Source organism: Abramis brama (assembly GCF_963993115.1).
Source record: "Abramis brama genome assembly, chromosome: 12".
Lineage (NCBI taxonomy): Eukaryota > Metazoa > Chordata > Actinopteri > Cypriniformes > Leuciscidae > Abramis > Abramis brama.
This window is the reverse complement of record NC_139974.1, coordinates 7747437-7774365: the sequence shown is the minus strand read 5'-3', so window position 1 is coordinate 7774365 and position 26929 is coordinate 7747437. Positions and strand designations below refer to the sequence as shown.

The window sequence follows — 26929 nt, the reverse complement described above, 5'->3', positions numbered from 1 at the left end:
CACTGTTTGTGCCATTCTAAGCACTTAATGTGCAGAAATAAAAGCAACAGGACCCATGAATCAACAGCCAACACAAACACACACACACACACACACACACACACACACACACACACACACACACATGCGTAAACAAAACCCATTTAAACAATCTAATCACTTCTGTCCTTGGTCACTAGCACTATGTGAGAGTGTTTTAATGAGGTAAACAGTTTCCACTGATTACACAGTTAGAGAAAGAGAGGCTTGAGATGTACATGTACGCAATACCATAACATAAAACCGATACAATGAGCACGTTGGGGAAAGAACTGTTGTTGGGCTTGCTAATGTTTGTGAGGTTGACGGCATTGCATCTTTGAATCATGAGGAGTTTTGTTTGAGACACTTAGCAAGCTGCAAGGAAACAAGATTCCATTAAAAAGCAAATTGGGATTGGTTACTTTACATGTCGGTCACAGTCTATTTTAATCTAGTAGCGGTTTAAAGAATTAAACATTATATTATGTTCCAGTTTAGCTCTTCCTGCCTACCTGGAAACTACATATTAAGACTTACAAATGACATGGAAACCTATAAAAAATGCAAATGTAATTTATTATAAAATGTCATATGACATTTGCAAATGTAAAATGTACAAATTGCATCTAAAAATAAACATAAAAATAACCTGAAAAAGCAAACAAACAAAGAATTAAAACTTACAAAATTAATAATCTAAAAAAGACCCTGAAAAGACTACAACTTAAACCATACAAATGATCTGAAAAACGTAAGTTTAAAGGGAAATGTTTTTCTAGGAAGACTATTTATAATAGGTGGATAAATGTATATTGGGATCAAATCGATGTGGATGGGAAAGCCATAAGGTTTGTCGAGTGAGAACAATAGAAACATGAATGGGGCAGTTCGCCACACCAGACATATGTAATAGACTGCAAAGAAGCTTACAGGGGGCAATAATTGTTTTTATCAGCCTTCTCTAAAAACACACATGACATAGTCTTAGAAAATGTTTCATAAAATTCATAGTTTTAGATATAACATCGTCAGATTTAAAATGAAGCATGAGCAGACTTGAGGCTTCAGCATAAATGTGTTTCTAAGTTGCTAAAACACAGGCACATATTTTTTTTTTTATACATTTAAAAATAATATTCTTAATATTTATATTTTTATGTTTGAGCTTAAATATCTCAAAATAAACAAGAATCGGCACACTGCCACTTCTAACTCCCAAGGATTCATTAAAATGAACAACGTTTCGATCCAAAGGGTCATCACTTCGCCTGACGAAAACCCTTTGGGTCGAAACGTTGTTCATTTTAATAAATCCTTGGGAGCAGAAGTGGCAGCGTGCCGATTCTTGTTTATTTTGAGATAAATGCTTCATTTGATCGAGCACCTGCCAAAAGTTTTTTTGGATGTGCGCACAATTTCTTTTTGAATTCATGAACTCCACATTAATAACAGTCTGAGTAATAAGTCTTGAACTGTAAACTCTCAAGTGTTGGCTTTCTAAATATATGTTGGTTATGTGTCTATTCAGACTGACAGCAACCTTTTTATTTTGGGTATGTCTTATATGCCTCCCTTGCCAAAATGGGGGTAGCAGCAAATGGATGCAGATTGATGCACAATGCTGTACCAAAACTGGAAAACATTTTTTTTTTACTATTTTTACCTGAAACAAGAGTAAATACCCTTCACATACCGGTTAAGATAACATGAGGGTTATTGCATTTAAAAATGTCCAACTAAATTAAATTTCCACCATTTTATCAATGGCCAGTTTCTACCTGCGGCAGAAGCTAAAACAAATTTTATTCAGAGATTGTGCTTTTTGTTTCTCTCTGGAAAGTTCTCTGAAACTCTAAAACTTGTGCCGTCTATGACCACATATGTTATAAATATGAACATATTTAAATATTCAGCAACGTTGCCTACCATGATTACTTGCAGTATAGACTTTGATTAGCATTATACTGTGTGTGCTATGTTTCTATTCAAAATCTAGAGAAAATACAACTGAATTCATCTCATAACATTGTGGTCGCTCCTAAATAGAGGTGCAAGAAAGCCCATTTGATAGGTTCAAATAAATAACCGAACACTTTTACGACATGATATGAACCATCACATCGGTTTACGAGCAGAAGAGAATGACAAATCATAAAATTATGCTATCACTCAGACAATTTAAAAATATAAAGTCCCTAAATGGTTTTGCTGTCCTTGGATGCTAAAAGTCAAAACAACAACAACAACATTATCCATCATTTTCTGCTGTCTCAGAGCGCAGCTCATGCTACTACAGAGAGTTACGTCATGAAGTCTCCTGGTCTCACTCCCGCCAGGACGAGTCCTTCACAACACAGAAGACTGCAGGGACGGAGATCTTTAAAACAACTGAGGAACTGCAGATCATGATCCATCATTTCTGTTCATGAGGCTTAAAGAAATCATTCTCTCTCTTTCTCTCTGTATATTCAAACACAAAAAAGCTCATCACATGACTTTAGAAGACCTGGAATATTATACAAGAAATACGGACTAATTTTATATATGTATAATTTCTTTTTCTTTTTTTACTTTTGGAGCTAAGCAGACATGGTCATTTTAGAAAAGTGTCACCTAAAGATTCAGCTGAAAGTCATATACTGTAGGTTTGGAACGACATAAATAATGACAGATTTTTAATTTTGGGGTGAACTACTTCTAAAGAGCCAATCAACTCTAGAAATATGTCTGGTGTGAAAATGACAGGACATTAAAAACACCTCGGCTGCAGCACAAAGAAACTCAAGAGTGACATGGATCCAGCTCTTCTTGCCATTAAAACGAGCAAAAATAAATAATGAAAGAAACCCTATTAGCCATTGAACTGAAGTACAATATAAAAATATACACACACTCACACTCTTGTGTTTATTTCCTTCATTATATAGTATGAGTCATAAGTGAGACACCGGATGCACTGATTGCAGGTCTGGATTTGTCTTTAATTGCACATCTTCTCTCAACAGTACATGAATCCACTTTATTTAAAATGCTTTGGGCTTTAAAGGCAAAAACGTTCTTATTGTTACCCTTTGCTCTCCTGGTCTTACGTTTACACACATGCACAACAGGAAAACAATGACATGGTTTGCTTGGTATGATTGGAGCCATATATATATGGGTTTCATATATTGTACAGATGGTTCTATATGATGCACATCCTCCATACACATCCAAAACACAGACACATGCACAGCATTTTTAACACTTCTAGTCATCAAAATCTGCAAGAGGCGATGACCTATGTTGAATTCGGAACCAAATACTAGTATACTACTTTTACCACATCTTTCTACGGCAGAAATATTAAGAGTAGGATGCGGTTCCGAATTCAACACTATCACGGTCCAGTCATTAACACAACACATCCGATCATGTGTCTAATCAACCTCCCAATCACAGCCTTACAGCCACAATTATCATCACTTACTAACTGATCTGAGCTCAGCCTGCACTGAACAACACCATAAGTCAATAGGAAACTGTAGGTGGATCTGAGCTGATCACGGTCAACAACTGATTAAAATTAATGAAAACATTCTTCATTAGAAGAGCTGAATATTGTTAGAGAATGACTTCCCTACCACCACATGGAATCACTGGCTGTCAAGATTCATCTATAATTTCAAAGTTAAATTGCAGAGTAAATGTGAACACACATGGGTACCCTCCATCATTAAAGTTAAAATACTTTTTATACAATTTAAAAGAGTCTAAAAAAGTTCAGACTCTAACATTTGATTGGATGAACATGCTGTACAATTGCCAATGTACACGCACCTGAACGACCGCACATTAAATCAATTCAAAGTTGTTTAGCCTAATGCTAACTAAATTTCCGGTGGATGAGTTGTTAAATCCATTTAATTATTAAAAAATATATTTATTGAAAATCTGTGTTTTTTATTGGCCTTTTATAAAAGCTAAAAGAAAAGCAAGAAGCCAAAGAGGCTTGGGGAGAAATAAATGCAAGCGAGTTGGTTGCGGGTTTAGACAGGTGTTTTTGCACAGTTAGATCAGAAGTTAGCGTGTTCAGCTCATTTACAGCGACGTCACGGGACTGATTGCAGACGAGAGCATCTGTTAAAGACGCTGTCTAATAATAACTAGGCTGCAGTGAAGAAGAAAGCTCAAACCATCCCCTGTAGGAAAGCACAAACAGATCATGTCAAACAGCTAATGAGAGGTGACACTCATTTGGGCGGCTCTCAGAAAGAATATCAGATCCTTTAATGCTATCAGGATTGTAACAGGAGTACACTGGCACAACAAGCAATGTCTAGTCCTGAACAACACATCCAAATCTCAAACCTGAGGGACTTAAACTGTGTCCTAAACATGATGTGACAGGGTGAGTCATTTTTCTGTCCCCTTTGAAAGCAAAATATCAGGCAATATGCTTATTCGATGCGGTTTGGACTAATGAGATTTCGCTGTGGGCGGAGCTGAAATTGAAATAAATCAACGACACATCTAAATGCATGTAATTTCAGAGTATTTTTGCACAATTTTATTTGTGCAATATGCATACAAAAGGTCTATTAAATAAATCAAAAATAGGTAAAATAGTACATTTTTAAGGTACACAATCTTTTGGCCCTCTAGTGGTTAAATAAAACTGCATGCGTTTTGCTGAAGAACATTGTTTTGGTTGTGCTTCGGCTCTGCGTGATGGTGCGGATGAATATGGATATTCTACTGCTCATAAAACATTCACTACCAGTCTTAAGAGATATAACCAGTTTAGAAGGAAAGGATCTCAAGCTGACTAGCTGAAGACGTTACTGTAGCTTTACCCATTCATAGACACGGTACTTCCTTGAAAATAAATGACAGTACAGCACTACAACAACCATAATGACATGACCCTTCACAATAGATAATACTTTACAATCAACTCTGTTAGAGCTACATATGACAATGTATCTGTTCAATAAAATATCCACTTGTTGAGTAATAAAAACACCATCTCTGTGTTGCTATTACAACATTTCAAATCCCTCAGTTCTCGGCATCTCCGAAAAGCCAAGCCGATGTTGATTCTTGTTTTATTACGAGCTCTGTCAGGTTTTCTTGTTGCCAGCAGACTCTCCTCTGTTTGGCGTTTTATTTAAATGGGTCATTCTCTGGAGGTTGGATATTTTGCTGCTCCATGTCAACCTTTTCCGCTCGTTGTGACACAAACCTATGCCACTCCCACACCAGACACACGTCAAAATATCCGGAGAAACTTCTCTATTTACAGATATACTGGTCTAAAATGTATACACTTATAATAGGCTTACCATGGTGAATGAGGGCATGACAAAACACATTTTTGGAAGAAGTATTGATATTTATTTAAATTTTGTTAATTTTGAGCCAAAAAATTACATAGTATACCTTTAAAGTGGAAATGAAGCAGTCAGTCAAGTTTACATTATTTAGTAAATTGATTTTCACTCTAATAAAAAATATATATAACAAACACGATCAATGTAACCATTGTAAAGAAAAAGTAATGTTTTGTTAAAGCTTTTGGAGCAAGGGTGCGCCATCTTGCAATACCACAGCGCGAGACGTCACGGGGTTGATTGTCTTCAAAGTTTTGCCCATGCGGCAACCTCCCTGTCTCTCTCTTGAAACCAACACGGAAGTGAATTGAACGGCAATTCATCGACTGGCCGCTTGAGGCTGGGTGCAGAAGTGAGTCAAATCTGCATCTCCCCCATGTTAAAATACCCAACTTTACAGCAGAAAAAAACATGTTTACAGCCTGGTGCAAAAAGTGGCTTTGGTCTATATAGCTTATTTTTCCCTTCATGACAACTGTGAGGGGGGTGAATTTTTTTATAACTCATCCGTTTACATTATATTAAGCCTTAAAGTTCTGCATAGTTAAGGGTGTGTCCACTTTTGAGCGAAAGGTGGATTCCCGCTGCTGTGGTCATTAGTCATCATTAGCCGTTTGTCTGCTGTTTGTTAGCCGTCACGTTACCTCAGCTAATTGTCTGACTGTTAAAATAAATAAATTCGGGAGTGACGCGCTGCCAAGATGGCGACGGTCGGCCACGCCCACTTTAGGCTTCAAAAACGGTCTTCAGAAACCTACGGGTGACGTCAGGGACACTACGTCCATATTTTTTTACAGTCTATGGTTTTGCCTGAAGTAAATAGATATAGTTCGTTTCTCAGACTGAAAAAAAAATATTGCACCATGTACGCCCAGATTAATATAAGCATTTCTTTACTGTTTGAACACATTATTGTTCTCAAATGGAGGAAGACAATCTTGCAAGGACTGTTGAGCCCGTAATAAGTCATTGCGCATTTGAGGCAATACGGCAATTTGCCACTTCTATATTTCAAAGTGACATCAAAAAACAAAAATCCCTTTACTGTAAGGCTATACATGTCACAATCAGCTGCAGGGTCATTATTTAGTAGAACGAAATAATAACATGATGTTTCTTTCTTTCATTCACTCTGATAAACAGTTTAAATCAGCGCATTGACAGTGATGTTTTCCTCTGCACTGTAAAACATTTTTTTTTATGAATTAAAACAACTTTTCACAAATCGTTTGCCAAATCACATATATAAATAACTATAGTGTGTCTTCTTGTTCTGTTTTCGCTGGAGGAAAACAATAGTGTGATAAGGGGTGATTCGTGAACGCAGCGTGAAAACTTACAAGTGCTGGGCGGTCGGTAGAGCGTTACAGCCAGATAAATTAAAGCTGCAGTCGGCAAGTCTGGCAGATTGGGTCGACTTAGCCAAAAATGTTGCCGACGGCAGCTTTAAAAACACACGGAGCAACTTCAGGCTTAAGTTTGTTGGTGCGGCGAATGACTAAATCGCCCGTATCAAAGGTATTTTCCTCAATGCAATCTTCCTCCAAAAATTTTTCACTGCATACACTGACATAAGCGGCCATTGAAGGGTTCTTCCTTTTCAGAGCCGCTAGCCAGTGAAGCAGTGACGTTACGTTCTCCGTTTTACTTCTCTTTTGCCCTTTGCTTTAACGCTATAAAAATCATATCTACAACCAGGAGCAATACAGTAGTGCCCCTCCTTGTGGCTTTCCAGTTTCCATCTTTAAATGTCTCTGTCTTTAACTTTCCCTGTCAGTCCTCTACTAAATATCTATGTACCTCAGGCAACACAACCAACCCTGTGACATCTCGCGCTGTGGTATTGCAAGATGGCGGCGCCCTTGCTCCAAAAGCTATAACAAAACATCCCTTTTTCTTTAAAATGATTACATTAATCGTGTTTGTTATATATTTTTTTTATTAAAGTGGACATCATTTTACTAAATAATGTAAACTTGACTGACTGCTTCATTTCCACTTTAAATAAATATATATTATAAACTATTTTAAACTCATAGGGCCCTATTTTAACGATCTGAAACGCAAGTGTCAAAGCGCAAAGCGCAAGTAACTTTGTGGGCGGGTCTCGGCGCTGTTGCTATTTTCCCGGCGGGATAAATGGCTCTTGCGCCCGGCGCAAATCTAAAAGGGGTTGGTCTGAAGTAGCTTCATTATTCATAGGTGTGGTTTGGGCGTAACGTGAAATAAACCAATCAGAGCGTCATCTCACATTACCTTTAAGAGCAGACGCGCCTTTTCCTTGGCGTATTGCTATTATAACGGCGGATTTGCCAGGCGCGCGCCAGGAGCGGTTCACAGCCGAGGAGAGCAACGCTCTCGTCACGGCCGTAAAAGAGAGAGAAGTAACACTGGGGATGGAGAAACACACCCAAATTAAACAGGCATATAATAATGTGGGTAAATGTGTAAGCTAGATGTATGCTTTTATAATAAATTGTCTATCTATCTATCTATCTATCTATCTATCTATCTATCTATCTATCTATCTATCTATCTATCTATCTATCTATCTATCTATCTATCGTTTGTAATAATATGATTTGCAAAAATGAAAACTGCTGCTTCTGTGTAGATTAGAGAATCAAAGTGTATGCGCGTTGTGCACGCTATACATTATGGTCAAGCATGCGCCCTTAAAATAGCATAATGAACAACGCGCCACTGACTTTAGACTAGGTTTTTTCTGGCCAGTGGCACAATTGTTTTATGGAACAGTAAAATAGCACCAGGGATTGTTTGCGCCGGGACACGCCTCCTTTTTTGCGCTGAACCGCCCAGGGAGCGCAAGTTCATTCCCTAGTTTAGCGACGTGCTTTTGTGGAGGGAAAAGCGCGCTTTGCACGGGTGCAAAATAGGAATGAAACATGCGTCGGTGTACAAAGTCAATTGCGCTGGGTGCAAGATAGGGCCCATAGTATTAAGTGGGCACCATTTTGGATGATTTTTTTACTCACCTTGATGCAGTGCATTTTGTCATTGCCTTCAGCAAAGGATGCACCATAAGAAGATATTTGATAAGACAGCATAATAATGCTGCTCACGTACCTTTTAAAACAACCTACGTACTGAGAGCACACCTAATGCCTTAAAATGCAGGTAAAAGAGCTATTAACACTGAGCAAAAAGACATTTTTTGGCAAAATGTACTAAATATTTCTAAGACGTACCATTAATTTAGCTCCTGCCGAAAGGCTGACAGTGAGTGCAGTTATTATATGTTCGAAAAAGTACTGACGTAAAAGAAGATGAAATTACAAGAGTACAAAAAGGAAAACAGTGGACAAAAAGGGATGAAAGCAGAGTACATCGAGTCCTTTCATTATTCTGTCTCCAGACAGTTTAAGCTTCACTTTTTGACCTTAATCATTTTTGATTAAGTGAATTACATCACAACATTAAAGGTCTCTCTCTCTAATTGATCAGAGGCAGGAAGTTGCGGAGAGAGGGACAAAATACTGATGGCAATGTCTGCGGTGATTAAGAACATAAAAACGACACATCAAAGCCGAGAGATCGAGGAGCATGTTTGATGCCGCTTCACAGACTCCCGAGGTGAATGTTAAATACTCAGTTTAGATGGAAAGGAGGAGGTAAAAACACAGAATACTGATGGGAGGAATCAATGCGAGCGAGTAAAAGAGCTTGTTTGATTTGCTAGATCTTCAGTTAAATGGTCACTACTACGGTTTAGTAGCATGTAGGTTTTCTTTAATGCATCCTTTAAACTGCTGTTGATGCTCATGTCCATGCTGATTCATCCACTACTAGCCTGATCTCATTCCTACAGAATATTTAAAGAGGATCTATTATGCTTTTTTACATGTTCAACTTTCTTTAGTGTCCAATGTTGTTGTTTGAGCATGAAAAAGATCTGCAAAGTTACAAAGCCACTCTCCCAAACAAGGGACTTGTTCTCTATCAGTGCGCACTGTTTCTGATCTCCCATAGTATTAAGTTTTCTTCCAAGGACGTACATGTCACAATATTCCTTATTATATATTCCTGCCTAAGGCATTAGTAGTGTGTTGAAAAACCAGTGATTATGGTAAGGGAAGTGACATTTCCCAAACACACTCGAAGCGGTTGACCAATCACCACACACTGGTCCAGCTGACCAATCGGAGCACATTTGGAAGGAGGGGCTTCAGAGACAGGAACTAATCAGAGTGTTAGTGACAGACTGGGGCCCTGACCCAAATGGCACACTTTTGGTCTTGTGGACTTACAGTACATTGGCTGCTGCGTGCACGTGTCCATTTAATCCATGAGACTGTAGGGTGTCCCATTTGTCATTTTAGGTTTCAGAAGGATGCTCACGAGCGCCCCCTTTGCGGTCGTAGGAAGACTGCGAGTGTTTAGGGTGCCATTTGGGACAGGGTCTGAGAAGAGAGGAGCTGCAACAATGTCAAATAAGATATTCAATTGAATGAACATTCAAACCTATTGTAGTAGAGCGCAAGAACTAAGACTTTTTAAAAGGGCAAAATATGGCATGTTTACTTGTTATGTTAAACTTGTTTGCTTAATGCACATTCTTGAGGCAGAGACATTTATGAATAATTCATCATTAAACACTTTTATTTTTTTTAAAGAAAAACAATGTTTGTCTAATCTTTTATCCAAATTGCTCTGCATACGAAATAAGTTTCTACTTACGGTTGACTTTGCCAAACCTTGTCATACAGAAAGCATTTTTATAATATACTCTATTAAATTCAAATTTTATTTAGAAATATGTCACATTACAAAAGTAAAAAGAGTTGCAAGCACTGTATCAAGGTAGTTTTCATACACGACTGATCACTTGATCCAATCTTGTGAATGAATCCCACCTGCTGCAAGTCTCTTTTCAAATTTTACACTGAAGAAATGAGCAAAAAGCAGCTTGTCACTGGAGCAATATCCTCAAAGCATGCAATATCACCTTAAGATACTTTTTTGCATATTTATAGTATCTTAAGACACTAATATACACCTTTTAGGGGCAGATTAGATACAAAGCAATACCTTTAAAGGAACTGCCTCAGAGACAAGTAAAAGGTCCAATTTTGCACATTTTCTGTACATTCTGACCAAGCGATTGAAGCTTGGGTGTGGTTACTTCATGAAAACCACATGGTTTAGACTCATCCAGGTCAAAGCAAAAGCTCTAGAGTAGAAATTCACTAAGTGTGTTTATACTGCTGGGAAGTATCAGACTGTTGATTTGAATTCTCAGGAAATAGATTTGACTGCATAGTGCTGTGAGTTCAGTTCCCCAGAGGTGAGTCTATGAGTAGAGTCACTTAACCTTGAGTCTCGGAGCGGGAGAGCTCCTGTCCAACCCCGGGAAATTCATTTACTGTGGAAATGACCTTGTATAACACCTGATTCAACCAGATATATAGAGTGATTTCCATTTATTTTCCTATGGACAAAAAGGCTATGACAACTAACTACACTTCAAATTATTTACATTTTGACGAAACCAACGGGGCAGAGCAGTCAGTGGCTCATTTTTCTGAAAGTGTGATAGAGCCCTTCAATTTCTACATATGCAATTTGTCCTGCAGACTTTCACCAGAAAAAAAAAAGATGAATGATATTTAAAGTTCCCAAAATAGAGTCTTATCTGTATTTATACGGCCCAAAAAGCCTCTGCCCACCTCATTTTCTCCCCAAACACTTCTCTCGTCTGAGAAATCATCACTGCAGTCAGTGAAACCTTCCATTACCCAGCGCACAGGTCTGAGGCTAATGGTTGCCCTCATCATAACACACCCTGCCATATGATGGAGGCGGGCATCGCCATGGCGACGTGTGCAAGGTGATGGGATGAGAAGTGAAGTTTACCTGAAAAAAGTCTATTTATCTACCTTCAGTTCCAACCTACCAACAGTGCCTGCATTAAACCAACCATATCTATCTATCTATCTATCTATCTATAATAATAATAATAATAGACAGATGGATAGATTTATCCATCTATCTGTCTTTGTCCAACCATCCATCCATCTTTCCATCTATGTGTGTTCATCCATCCATCCATCCATCCATCCATCCATCCATCCATCCAATCAATTTATAAGTTTAACTATCAATTCATCTGTCAATCTATCCATCCATCTACCCATTTATTTATATATTTATCCATCCGTCTATCTGTCCAACCATCTATCCATCCATCTTTTAGTCTATCTGTGTATTCATCTACAGAACCCACCCACCCATCCATCCATCCATCCATCCATCCATACTTCCATCCATCTGTTTAAGTTTAACTATCAATTCATCTGTCCATCTATCTATCCATCTACCTGTCTATCCATTTATTCATAAATGTATCCATCCATCTGTCTATCCGTCCAGCCATCCATGTTAAAGTTGGATAGGTTCACATCACGTCAACTCTGCTTTATCACTGTTTCATTAATCTGTACTGTTTTTATTGAGCCTTTCATAAACAGCGCCAAACCAGCAGACATGACCTTTAGATGAATCGATTGGACTGATAATAGTATTAACAGCTGCTCAGTAATGGTACCAATTAATACAAATTATGCCTTTTGATGGAGATTAACAGATTTGCTCGGAGCGCGGACATCTGCGAGAGGAGAGACGTCAGAAGAGAAAGAGAGAAAATGCATAATTAAAATCAAAAGGACTAGACTGCAATTCCTGCATTTACACAAGAACGACTCATGAAGACTCATAGACTCGTGAAGAAATGAGCATTTTCCTCACCTCACATTGCCTTCCCAAAACCCTCCCGTCATGAATAATTCATGTCTCGTACGCGGCACGTGAGAGCGAGCGGCTCCAGAAATAGCTCATGCTGCTAAAAAGAGAACAGAGGCTCCAAATTTAGTCCGTCTGCGTTCATTATTCACTGCACATGGCAGGAATGAGCAGGGGACTGGGAATTATGGGATGCTTTTAGGTCAAAGTCGCAGAATCACACTGCTCTTTAAGCGGTCCAAGGGCTTCTCCAGGGACATTTATTTATTTAGAGAAGGAGAACGGGAAAAGGAAAATGAAAGAAACGGGGCGTTGCAATGGCAGACGGAGCTAAAAATAAAACTGTTGTAAACATCAGCAAAGAATAGACAAACCGCCCTGTTTACTCTAACCCAGAAAAACACAAAAATCTATTTGATCTACCAAAACAACACAATAAGATCTGTGCAATTTAACTAACGAATGAAACCACAAATAGATTGTGACCCTAAAAGAGCCATGTCATTCAATGTCATTGAAGGAATGGAGAAGGATTCATCTATGATATTAAAGTCAACATGAAACGGCATTAACAATTTATTTTATTTCCGTAATGTATTTCTGATTGAAACCTCATATTTGGGGGAGGAAGAAAAAATTCTAGGGCGAAACTTGATTTTATCCATTAGGATTAATTTGGAAAATATTATGAAGAAAAATTTGCATCATTCACAAAAAGAACAAGAACGTTTAGAAAAGGTAAACAGGGTCAGTTTGATTTCATGTTGATTTTAAATTTGTGAATATGCTGACTTCATTCCAGCAGAGATTAACTGACACATGACTAGTCAAGCGTAACCCTCATTTAGCACACTGTTAGATGTGCCAAATGAAATGAACTGTGCTTGCAACCGGAATACAAAGCTGGAGTGCACATCTCTACAGCCCCATGGCATCATCTCGAGAGCGGGAGGGGAAATGAGGAAATTAATCATTGTCTTCACACACAGCCTCAACTGGAACACAAAACTACCTGTCCTCGAAAAAAAAAAACACAAACTGGAACAAAGACAGCTGAACTTCCTCAAGAATATACTTAGAGATAAATATAAGATGAAAATAACGATAGCGTTATGAAAATAAAACGTTAAAAAACTATACTATTTTGTCTAAATAAATTGCAAATAAAAAGTTTCAACTGAAAGCCATAATTTGAAATGCTTCACAGGAATCACATTATAATGTACAGTATGAAAATTTCATTTTGAGATTTGCTAAAGATTACATTTAACCGTGTTATTAAAATACTGATATCAGATTTACAAATTCAACTTTAGATGGCAGTAAGGTTAATGTAAATGTAAAAGTAGGAGAAATGAACATGTACAATTATATATCTTATACCTCTAGATAAAAAATAATAATATCAGCTGATAATTGATATGATAGCAATATAACATGCATCCCTACACAAAACTCTTAAACTTACCTAATATCATAAACCCTATGACCCATATGGGCCAACCTAGAAAAGAGTGCCATTTGTGCCTGAATATTTCATGAAATTTTGTATTAATCTTTGCACATAGAGTGGTTCAATGGCCGACTGTATGTTCAATATTCAAACTACTTGCTGACCCCCGATGTAATGTGGTTACAGCATTTCTAACACTAGATTCAACTTTATTGTCATTGTGCAGAGTGCAAGTAAAGAGACAAGGAAACGCAGTAATTTCAGTCTGTTCTTCAAATAATCTGATTTCAGAAGACCTGGAATATAGTGCAATCATACTTTTCTGTCCTTTTTTGGAAAAGCACGGACACTGCCTGCTCAATTTCTGTTTCATGAACAAAAGGAAGTTGTATGGGTTAGTAAATGATGACAGTTTTTTTTTGTAAATAAATAATAATGATAAAAAAAAAACTCTAGTGAGTGAATCCAGCAGGTGAAGTGACTTTTGCTACTGGCATAAGACTAGTGAACAGAGCATACTTGCCAACCATAAACACACACACACACACACACACACACACACACACACACACACACACACACACACACACACACACACACACACACACACACACACACACTTTGTCTCTCATTACTGCTAATTGCTCTGCTTCTGTAAAGGGGTTTTAATTAGCCAAAACAACAACAGCAGAGAGATTATGGGGCCGTACAGATGTCCGCTTTCTCTCTGTGTCTCTAGACTGAAAGATCAGACCGAAAATACACAGGTGGCAGCTAGTCTGCTCACGTCATCTGTGATCTGTTAGCCTGTTTTACTTCAACTGTCATTTTAAAAGACTCATTTTGAATGTTATACATAGTGCATATATATAGTAGTGCTGTCAACGTTAACACGTTAATGTGGAATGGACAAGTTGGCGACATTTTGCAACAGCTATCTTTTCCCATTCTTCAAGAATTACCTCTTTTAGATGCTGGATGGAGAGTGATGCTCAGCTTGTCTCTTCAGAATTCCCCATAGGTGTTCGATTGGGTTCAGATCAGGAGACACAATTGGCCACTGAATCAATTTCACCCTGTTCTTCTTCAGAAATCCAACAGTGACCTTAGATGTGTGTTTAGGATTATTGTCATGTTGGAAAAGTGCATGACGACCAAGGGTGATGGTAGCATCTTCAGTTTCAGTATAGAGCAGTACATCTGTGAATTCATGATGCCAACAATGAAATGCAGCTCACCCCGACACCAGCAGCACTCATGCAGCCCCACATAAGGACTCGGACACCACCGTGTTTCACTGTAGGCACCATGTATTTTTCTTTGTATTCCTCACCTTTGCGACGCCATACAGTTTTGAAGCCATCAGTTCCAAAAACATTTGGTCTCATCACTCCAGAGTATAGAGTCCCAGTAGTCTTCATCTTTGTCAGCATGGGCCCTGGCAAACTCTAGGCGGGCTTCTTTTGTGCCTGGCCTTTAGGAGAGGTGTCTTTCGTGGACATTACCCATGCATGCCATTCCTCTGCAGTGTATGCCGTATTGTGTCACGGGAAATAGTCACCCCAGTTTGGCTTTCTACTTCTTTAGATAACTGCAGTGAACTTGCATGCTGATTTTCTTCAACCCTTCTTATCAGAGGACGCTCCTGTCGAGGTGTTAACTTCCGTGGACGACCTGGACGTCTCTGTGAGATGGTTGCAGTTCCATCTTTTAAAAATGTTTGTACCACTTTTGCTACAGTATTCTGACTGATAAGTAAAGCTTTGCTGATCTTCTTGTAGCCTTCACCTTTCTGGTGTAAAGAAATTGTCTTCTTTCTCACGTGGTGCCATTGCTGACAGCATGAAATGGGAAGTAACACCCATTTATAGTCAACTGTCTGCTGGACACCTGTGTAATGAATAATTAGACTCACCTGTGGTTGAATTCTTGTTAAATTAGACATTTGTAGTATACATTTTTTGCATCACCTTAATTTGAGTAAAACTGAAAATGTTGTTCTCTAAGTTATATCATTAACCTTACTTTCAAGTTATAAGTTAAACAAATGTTATATAAAACTTAGTCTTGTCAACATTTTGGAAACTGTTTTTGTGTTCATTGAGATATTGTTTAAAATGTTACTTTTCAAAGGGGGTGTACTAATTTACGCTGAGCACTGTATATATATATATATATATATATATATATATATATATATATATATATATATATATATATATATATATATATACACACACACACACACAACAATTATATATATAGTTGTAATTGAAATTATTCAACCCCCACTGCAAGAAGTCATTAAAAGTTGCATTTTCAGTTGAATTTGGGGAAACCACTTGAAACCTTTGTTGTGTTGAGCTATTTCAAGTACTTTTGTTTGATTTGTATCTATAAAAATATATAATATATCATAATATGATGTTTAATCTTGCAGAGCCTGGGTGATGCAACTATACGCTGCAATGAATGTAGGATTTAACAATATATCAACAGAAGATAAATTTGTTTAGCATTAACACTAACAGGACATGACTTATCTTATTAAGCTTTTGCACCAACAAATTCCCAGCATGTACATTTTTAATTAGCAATGCTTTGCATGAGGGGCTTTACGGTTGTTTAGAGCATTGAAGTTGTATGACCACAACAGGCCTTATGATTATATCTGCACAGTTTTGAGACTCGTTCTGCATAATGCCACCATTATCGTCGTGAAAAGGGGATTTTTAGCATGGCGGCATATTGTATATTGATGGATCTTTCACACTGAGAAATCACTCCATAGGAGAACATCCTAGGTGGAGCGTATGTCTATAGCAAATGGAAAATACTTGTGACGGTAATTAGACCCTCTGTAAAAGGCATTTGAGGGTCATGTCGGTGCAGATATTGTGGTTTTAGTGCACTGTTGGTTTAATTAGATTCTTTAAAGAACCATCAACGCTATACAAGTATTTCTCCTTAAGCACACAAGAGCATTCACAGCAATACAATACATGCACTGCGTGAGGCAAACGGTGGTCACACCAGATACTGACTGGTTTTCGGACTCCCCCGGACCCCCCAATACAGTAAAACTGCACATTTTAGAGTGGCCTTTTATTGTGGCCAGCCTAAGGCACACCTGTGCAATATTCATGCTGTCTAATCAGCATCTTGATATGCCACACTTGTGAGGTGGATGGATTATCTCGGCAAAGGAGAAGTGCTCACTAACACAGATTTAGACAGATTTGTGAACAATACTTGAGAGAAATAGGCCTTTTGTGTACATAGAAAAAGTCTTAGATCTTTGAGTTCAGCTTATAAAAAATGGGGGCAAAAACAAAAGTGTTGCGTTTATAATTTTGTTCAGTATATTTCATTGCATCAGGCCGGGAGCTTTCAAGCTTCAAAAAGGCTGTCAAAGCACCATTAAAGTATCATATAAGTACTCTATATGTGACGTGTGCGCTATATTCTGTCTTCTGAGCCATATGACAGCTTTATGTGATAAACAGATCAACATTTAAGTCATTATACAGTGGACTGTAACTCTTGCCCTGCAGTGAGCTCTTTCTTTTTCAGATCTCCATTCTCATTCACATTCATTATACTGAAAAGTAAAGGCAGGATATTCTTTAAATATTCTTCAAAAAGTCAAGCAGATTTGGAAATGCCATGAAGGTGAATAATGACAAATTTTCATATTTGGGTGAATGATTCCTTTAAAAAAAATCCACTAGTGAAAGTCTGTGTGCACTGTAAAAGTACACACACACACACACACACACACACACGCGCGCGCGCACACACACACTCCTGTGATTTTCAGCATCGTTACTCAAGTCTTCAGTGTCACATGATCACAGAAATCATTCTAATATGCTGATTTGCTGCTCAAGAAACATTTCTGATTATTATCAATGTTGAAAACAGTTGTGCTGCTTCATATTTTTGTGAAAACCAGATACATACATTAGAATGTCAATATATAATCATAAAAAAGAGTTCACTGCTTTAACTTGCTTTAGCTTGACACACTACGGCCCATCTGCCAACCTGTGAAGAGTCTTCCCCCATATTCAAACATTTCAGCCACTTTCTCTTATTCCACTAAGCCAATTAGAGTGACACAGCAACAGGGACATCACTAGAGGCAGTGGGTGGCTTCCTGTCCCATACACTAATCCCTTCCCATCATCCTCCAGCAGGCCCATCCATCTCAGACCCTGGTGCAGAGACGTCGCCCTGGATCAGGTCCTGCATGGATGATCCTGCTGAAGCAGCGCCCGTGGAGGGGCTCATGCACTGTGGGGTCACGCGGGACCAGTGCTGAGGTGTGCGGATGTCACCGAGCAGTCAAAAACCTTTCTGACAGAGCCGCCCTTGATGTCACAGGATATTACCATCATAGATCGGCTTGATATAGCAGTCTTTGTTTCATTAGATGACTCTGGAATTGTCCTGCTCAAAGTGACAGTGACAGAAAGTATATATCTAAATTAGCCACTTCCGAAACACTGAAAAGTCACAATAAATAAAGTGTTACTTAATAAACAAGTCAAATGAAGTTAATCAGTCAAAAATTAATTAACCAACAATCTAAAAAAAAAAAAAAAAAAACACTCACAAAGCAACAGCAAGTTTTTTCTAAAGTCCTTACTGTAGCAGCCTGAGAACTAATAAACAATCATAAAAATAAAATCAATAATCGATTACAAATAATAATCATTATTTTAGAAAAACACAAACAAAAATAAAATGGTAAAATTTATAAATTAATGTATTTATTTACAATAGTAATACATAATTGAGGAAATAATTAATTAAAACTAAAATAAATAAAAATATCTAAACAATTTAGAAAAAACTAATTGATAATAAATATTAATAAATATTGTATTCATTTAAACTAATAAAACATATTTAGAAAAACAAATTAAAACTAAAAAGTTATAAAAATGATTTTAAAATAAGTAAATAAATGTATTTATTTAAAAGAGTAATAAGTACAAATAAACAATTTCCTATGTTTTCACTGGCCGAAATAATTGTATTTTGTAAATATAAACAAATAATGAAAAGTGTATATTAAAAAAAAATATATTTATTTAAAATCGTAATAAATTAAATAAGATTTAAATAGATATATGGATAGATGGATAGATAGATAGATAGATATATAGATAGATTAGTCAGTGAAAACTTTAAACAATCTTTTCTTTGTACTTTTGTCAGTTAAAAAAAGGTAAAAAGAGAATTAACAAATCACAGATTCTTGATTTTATTGCATTTTACAACTTTTCTGTATCTAGGGTTTCATTTCAAATGGAGTGTAACCCTGAGATCAGGCCATCGTGTTCAGCTCACTGCATTCAATCAATTCAAATATAGTTAAGAACTGAAACAATATATGCCATCGGGTCCTTTACCAGCACAGCGAAGCATTTTAGACTGAAATAAAAATAAAAATCAATACCTTCCCCCAAACCAGCTCATAAGAGTGAAAGACAGGGAGCGGGCACAGTAGAAATGAACATCAGCTTAATGGTTTAGCAATAGTAGCTTCTAGGCGCTCACATGTGAGAAACATTCAGAACTAAAGAACTGTCTCTCTTTCAACTCATGAGTGTGCATTTAATTGGCCAAAACATGCAGGAAGCAGAACTGGAATGACAGGAAAAAAGAATTAAATGAACTGCAACTCAAAGAAATTGTCTCACAAAAGAAGTAAGAAGAATTTTACTAGTCCAACACAACAACAAAACAAGCCAGAACAGCTAACGTCCCAGGTGATCTGTTTAACATTTGTGTTTATCTTGTAGGCTGTTGCATGTTATTTGGCTCTGTTTTAAAGACTTTGGGGTAAATTAAAACAGTGTTTACTCCATTGCTTTTCTGTGGCGTCTGAGAATATATAACATGCTGGATCTTTGCTTAATCACCAGCACTACAGTAAAAAGAAAACATTTAATTGTGGATGTGGACTTGCAGACTGAATTAAATGGGATGTGGAAAAAAGATATTCACCACAATGTCATGAAAAGACAACTTTCTTTGACAAAAAACAAGACAAAATACACGCTTTGTCAAATAATACACCCATATTTTTCATAACTGCTTTTTTTAAATTTATACGAGACCAGTGGACCAAGATAAAAATTAAGAGAAACAAAATGATCAGTTGGTCCAAATGTAATGATATCCAAGTTTTAGACATAAAAAATAAATAAAGGACATCCAGCTTTTAATATCATATTGACAAGCTAAAAGAGGAATTAAAGCACTTTTGTTATTCTGTTGCAGCAGCAGTTAAATCTGCTTATCATCTGCATAACAATGAAAAGAAACACCATGTTTCTTAAAAATAGATCCCAAAGGGTACATATATAAGGAAAACGAAAGAGGAGCAAGCATAGACCCTTGAGGGACCCCACTGGTAAGTGGAGCTAAAGTCAAAAAAAGTTTGCCAAATAGGACTTGAACCACTGAAGGGCCAGTCCTTGAAGTCCAACATAGTGCTCCAGATGAGAAACCAAGATAATATGATCTACGTTGTCAAACACTAACAAAAAAGATCTAATAATACTAAGATTGTCGAAGCTCTGGAATTCCTCTGGAATTTCTGGAATCAATTTAATTTTCGGGTAAAAATACCTTCTCCAGAACTTTAGACAAATCTGTAGGATACAAATGAGATTTTTTAATAAGAGGCTGCACTATAGCATGTTTAAAAACAAACTGGCACAGAGCCTGTGACCAAGCAACAATTCATTATAGCCAGGATACTTGGACGAATAATATGAAAAACCTGTTTAAAAATGCGTGTAGGAATGATATTCCGAGGACTGGCTGTAGGCTTCATGTGTTCAACAATCTCTGCCAGGGTTGAAAAAGAAACTCAAAACTGATGAAAGACAGCAGAGCATGTAGATGGAGCTGAGTGATCATAATCGGGTAACTAAATAGAAGATCGAGCATCAGCAATCTTCTCAATAAAATGTTTAAAATGTTCACAAGTTTGTAGAGAGACATCAAGAAAGTCAGAGACAGGAGAATTAATAACAGAATTCAATATACTAAATAAAACTCTGGGATTGAAACGATTTTTCAGTAATAATACAAAAATAATTGGCCCTCGCTCTTTTGACCATTTCCTGATAATCAGACAGCGAATCCCTAAAGAGGTCATAAGAAACTTGAGGGTTGTCTACAAACCAAGGCATGAGTGGATTAACAGCAAGGCACAGGAGGGAACTTTTCAAAGCAACAGACTCGTGATCAGAGAAACCAGTCTCACTAATTTCAGTATCACATACAGGAAAACCAAAGGATAAGACAGGATCCAGAGTGTGTTCATGTGTCGTACCGGTCACAGACATCTATACATCATATATCCATTTCTATAGGTTTACAACTCTTCAGGCATTGAAAGGAATTTAAAATGCATCCCTGTTGCAATTCTGAATAATGCAAAAGCCTGATGAGAAAGAAAACTTTTAAAGGGATTTTATGGATTTTTGAAAATGGCCTTTCATGTAGTGTGTAACATGGCTCTAAGTGAATGAAAACATCCTGCAAAGTTTTAAATCTGAAAGTGCACCGTATATAAAGTTATTGTCTTTCAAAAGTAAGAGTCGACTCTGAGTCAGCTTCAAACGAGTCATAAGCCGTTTCGTTGTGACGTCAAGGCGAAACATTAGCATATTGCGCGCGCAGACACCAGGGAAAACTTCAACCTCAAACCAGCAGCTGATTCCTGTGGATACTGAACAGCATCATGTTGAGAAGACGCTGTGCTCTACAATGTGAAGGTAAAGCCAGTTTTTTTTCACTGCCCAAGGACGAGCATGTGAAGAATCAGTGGTTAAAATTCATCTTTACATCACAGCAGTATAATCCTAAACTTTTGCTGTGTTCCCTTTATTTTACTGACGACTGCTTCTCAAATCTCAGAGTTCAATACAGGATTCACAAACCGCTTGCTCTTGAAAGATGGTGTTCAAAATACTTAGTTTTGAGTTTTATATTGTGTAGGTCTCCTGCTAACTGACTAACTCACGTTATCACTGTCTTACTGAAATACTTCTGCTAATCAGCTGTGGGCCACGATTACCTATAACTGTGTCTGTTAATGCAGATTGTCTGTCGTTCTCACTACTTTGAGGAAATATTTGTTTTACCAACGTTTATGTTACATCAGATCATTCACTCTAGAGCTTGGCTAAAGTATACATTGTATACAGTTTCCACATGTTCACCACAATATATTAGAAAAATACTCAGTAAATAAATTAGTACAAGTAAAATAATCGGTTTGTTTGATGGACATGCACTTGTTAATGTGGATGATGAGGAATTACAGGTCCAACATCTCATATAATGTACCTCTCGAGTCGTCCTTGCGATGGAGGTTCGAGTTGAATAACAATTCTTCCAGTGTTTCATCATCGGACTCGCGCTCGCATTGATATGGTAAAATCGACGTCATTGTTTGTTACTGTGTTTAGTTTACGGTGTAGGAAGCCTCAGGACAAGCAGAGCTGACGTTGTTATTGCAATGGGCGTTTTTGTTTTCGACGCGCTGTACACGGTAGGCCAATCACAACAGACTGAGCTGTCTGGCCAATCAGAGCAGAGTATATCGCGGAAAGGAGGGATTTAGAGAGATTGATTCATTTGACGAGTCGTTTGAGAGTCACTGAAAATGTGATGATGTGCAAATGTATATTATGAGGAAATTAAACAGTTTTTTTTTACCTTTGATGCATGTAAACATGTTGCAGGAGACTCCACAACAACATTAGGAAACTTTAAAATAACATAATAGGGGCCCTTTAATCTAGAGGGTCGAATCTGACCCTGACGCACATGATGAGGGTTTGTTTGATGTCCTGAAGCACCTGGATCCTCCAGCAATAGAGCATTTCCAAATGTGGCCTCCAGCTTTTCCAATGAAACCTCTTATCACATCTTATTGAAATGTCATCTTATCCAGTGTATAAAAAATATCAGTTGACAGAACAAATTCATTTGAGTTTGGCTATCAGGCATCTATCCTGTTAATGAACTCAGCCACATTCTGGAAGCATGGAAACGCACAAATAAATAAACAGGTCTGAGTAGCATTAAACAGCATTCAACAGTGAGGAGAACAACAAAAAAATTTGTTATCTTTGTCAGGGTCTGATTGCCTGAGTCTCACAGCGGGACAGAACGAGACAAAAACTAGACTCGAACGAGAGGAATAAAGATGAGATTACAGCCTAACTGAACAAATGAACACATTAATGAAGTGAATGAAGGCAGAGACAACAATTAAAACCCTGGAAAGTTCAAGCTGAAATATTTCTACTGGAATAAAAGCTGTAACGGCTGCAGGCAGTGGACGTAATCATCATTATCGTGATTACACAATTAGACATCAGAGGAAAAGTTATGCTGCATTACAACACTGATTGACCCAATAGAACCTTGGGAAACTGTAATATCATCTGATTGAGGCCTTTGAAGAAATGGTTCCCCCATAAATCTAATTGGACACTTCGATTTAAACTGATCAATCCAGACTAGTCTTTTTGCTCTCTGTTGCTGCTTTCAAAGACTGGCTCATCTCCCTTCCGCTCCTGCAGGCCATCCAAATCATCTCAGGAAAATAACAATAGAACCAAAACACAGTCCAATCAATTGCTGAGAAAGGAGAAGGACAGGTATTATGGACTCTTCCATCAGAAAACACTGTTTCATGCTTCACTCTGTTATAGTGAGCTGCCTTGATGTCTACTTCCTACATAGAGAGCTGCCTTCTGAGGACATATCGGCATCTCATCAGTGACTGATTCAGATGCAACAAAACAGGAGACTCAACTCTTAATTGATACCAACCGAGTTTGATGTTAAATATGGTAGGAGGATCCTGTTGTAGAACAAGAAAATCCACATCCAGGCACTCACATAGTTAGAAAGGTAAAAAACCTTTATTGTAAGACAGGGCTACATCTTAAAAAACACCAACGCGTATCAGCCCAAACAGGCCTTCGTCAGTTTAATGTTAGTCTAATGTTCATTAGATTGGAGTCTTCTTGGATTTTTTCTTCTTAAATTAACACTTTAAATGAGTAAATTTTTAAATTAGTACTTACTTTTCACATCTGAGCTTGGAGAAATGCAATTTCTTTCTGCTGTATTGTTGTATGGTTGGAATGACAATAAAGCACTTGAACTTGAACTTGATATTTGTCAAACATGACAGTAAAGACGTAAATGATGCCAAATGATTTCCATAAAAATATGAAGCAGCACAACGGTTTCTAACATGGATGATAATCAGAAATGTTATATGGAGTAATGATGGAGAAAATTCAGCTTTGTCATCACAGGAATAAATTACATTTAAAAAACATATTCAAATAGAAAACAGTTATTTTAAACTGAAATAATATTTCATAATATTACTGTATTTTGATCAAACTACTGCAGCCTTAATAAGCATAAGGTAATTAAAAACATTTTAAAAATAATTTAAACATTTTAAAAAGTTTAGGTGATATATTAACTGAACTATATTTAAAAAAAAGAAGAAAAAAATGTTTCCCAATATTTTTTTATTACTGATTGACAAGCATATTCAGTATCATTAATGATCTCTCACAATTTCTGCCATCTTGGATACATTTTTGTCACAATGCATTTCAGACTATTCTTGACTGCAAAGAATACATGCAGTGCTTGCTTAGAATTTGGTTAAAAATAGTGTGTTTTATAACTTCTGGAACAGCCTATGATGCCTTAAAATGTGCCCCTTGAAATGAGCTGTCTGGGAAGGCAGATCACATCATTTCAAAACAAAACTTTTTAATTTCTACCAGTTGCAAACACAAAACTATGTCCAAACGCATAACTCATACATTCCTGTAGCTCAAACAGTAGAAAATACCATGAACCAATTGAAAAGGTATGCCCATCTGCCAAATACATAAATGTCAATGTAAATAAAAAATGTAGAGTAAATCACAATTGTGGCATGAAAAAGTCTTGAAAAAGTTTGGACACCTTTAAATCCTAAAAGGGATATTTCACCGCTGGAAAGATGAATGTGTATTTAAATTGGGTCATTTATGTATTTTTAATTTTTTTTCAGAAGTTGGTGGCTTCTAGACTGAGAGAAGCCAGAAAATGTATTTTTGGCTCATGTGGATGAAAGACAACAACTCCCAGAATGCAGTTACTTCGCTGCCCTACGAGGCCACTCCCAAGCCACGCCTACCGGTTACAGAGGGCAGTATCGGAAGAAATGATACAACTAGGCCACTAGTCGACTCGAAACTGAAAAGACGCCGTTTTATCGTGAGATCCCCTATGGGCGGGTTGAAAACATGTGGAACTAGCTCCTCCTACTGGCTGTAGTCTCTAGCCACTGGCCAAAAAGCCTCAGATGATGCAAAATGACGATTTTTCCAAACACACAATACAGAAATCTCTCGTCTCAGGGGGACATGAGGGAGGGAAGCAAGGCCATTTGAAAATACTACCGGGTTTCTACTGATACAAAGCTTAATGCTAATCGGTGAAGTATCCCTTGAACCTGCCAACTGAGCCTTAACTGAGAAGATGAGATACTAAACTTCGCTTAACATTAAAACTATGGCCTTGCATATCATAAGCAATGCATATTAAATTCAACGCCATTCACCCTGCACTAGTTGAGCATTTAAAGGAAGCCAGGCACTGCATGCATGTACATATAAAAACAACTAAATGCTAAACAATATGATTCGGTTGTTTAAAGCACAATGTTTGGAATGAACCCTTTTGTTTACTTTACAACTCACGCCTGAAGCAAAAGTCGTGTCCTCTTTATTTACCACAAAGCAACAGACACACACACTGGAGACCAAGCTGTTTGATGTCAGGATGTCGAGTGCTATCAGGCAGACAGATGTCAACTGCCTCACGCGCACTACGCGCCTCAATGTTATCTCTCAATCAGACAGATGCCGGCCAATGCGGCTAAACGGGCTAGTCTCCACGGCAACAAGTGTTCCACCGATTTTTTAAGATGTCACGATATTGTTCCCACGGCGAGAAACAGAAACACGAATACTAATATTCTGCATTTAAACATGCGCATCTCATTGTGTGAAGTACTCCCAAAAACTATTTGGAATTCAAATGACGTGTTTGCATTGTATTTCACAACTTCATCTGAAAGTAAACCCACCTAAAGCTTGCATTCCTTCGCCGTCTTTGTCAAAGAATCGGTTTCAATGAAACCAGACGTCTGACCAAACAAAAGCAAATGGAAATGTCTGGATGTCACAGCAAGAAATCGCCAGCACAAAAAAACATGATTTTACAATGAAGACGACTCAGGATGGAGAACTTGATGGAAAATTGCCACACATCTCTCTTTTTATCTTTTAACTGGTTGTGCAGACTGATTGCATGGCTACAACTGCTAACAAACAGACATCACCAAGTGGCCTAACTTTACTGGAATAGCACTGAAATGACGACTTGACATCTCTAAATGTTGCTTATCTTCTGTAGCCCTCAAAATACTCTCAGATTGGGCAAAATAACCAGTGCACAAAAGCATTAACCAGTAGCATGCAATTATTTTAAGAATCATGCTTTTAAGAAAGAAAGAAGCATATTGTGGCAAGCAGGGTGGGGCCGAGAGCCGTGGGAACGGAGCGGCACACCAGTCTCGAGTCCCACGGAGGAGCTCCGGAAGGATAAAAGGAGGAGTGATGCCAGTGCAAGACGAGAGAGGACCAGGCCTGGACTTTATGTTGTTGGTTTGTTTTCGTTTACTTTCGTTTTGTTGTTTGTTTATTATTAAGCTACGTTGATCGTTTGCCTGTTCCCGCCTCCTTCTTCCCTGAGCCTTGAACATTGTTACTAAGTTCAGCTAATTCTTTTATTATCATAATGCATTGATTTTATCAACTAATAATGATCTTTGATATTTTATTGATGCATTTTATTAAAATGGTGAAAAAGAAATGCTTACAATAGCAGGACTGAAAATGTGCACTTTTCTGTATATATTTATATAAATATGACTCTAAAATCTCGATGTACAGTAAAAAAAAAGAAGTGTATTATCTTCATATGACCTGGATGGGGCCTGCCAGAGCAAATAAACTTAATTCTAGGCTCATACACATTTGATAGCTGTGATATTCATCAGTCTGATCTGTTCCTGAGGCTTCAGAACCAAACAGATGCATTAATCACAGCAAGCAAACAGAGGATCCAGAGCCAGAGCTGACAGAGATAATGATTGCTCAGTAAGGACAGATCAGTCAGCATTAAGAGCTCTTAGCACTAA

General features: G+C 37.5%; 1 protein-coding gene across 1 annotated transcript in view; it reads right to left on the bottom strand.

Moving 5' to 3' along the window:
- Positions 1-26929, bottom strand: part of trappc9 (trafficking protein particle complex subunit 9) — a 213192-nt gene that overhangs the window by 20616 nt on the left and 165647 nt on the right. The window lies entirely within an intron of this gene.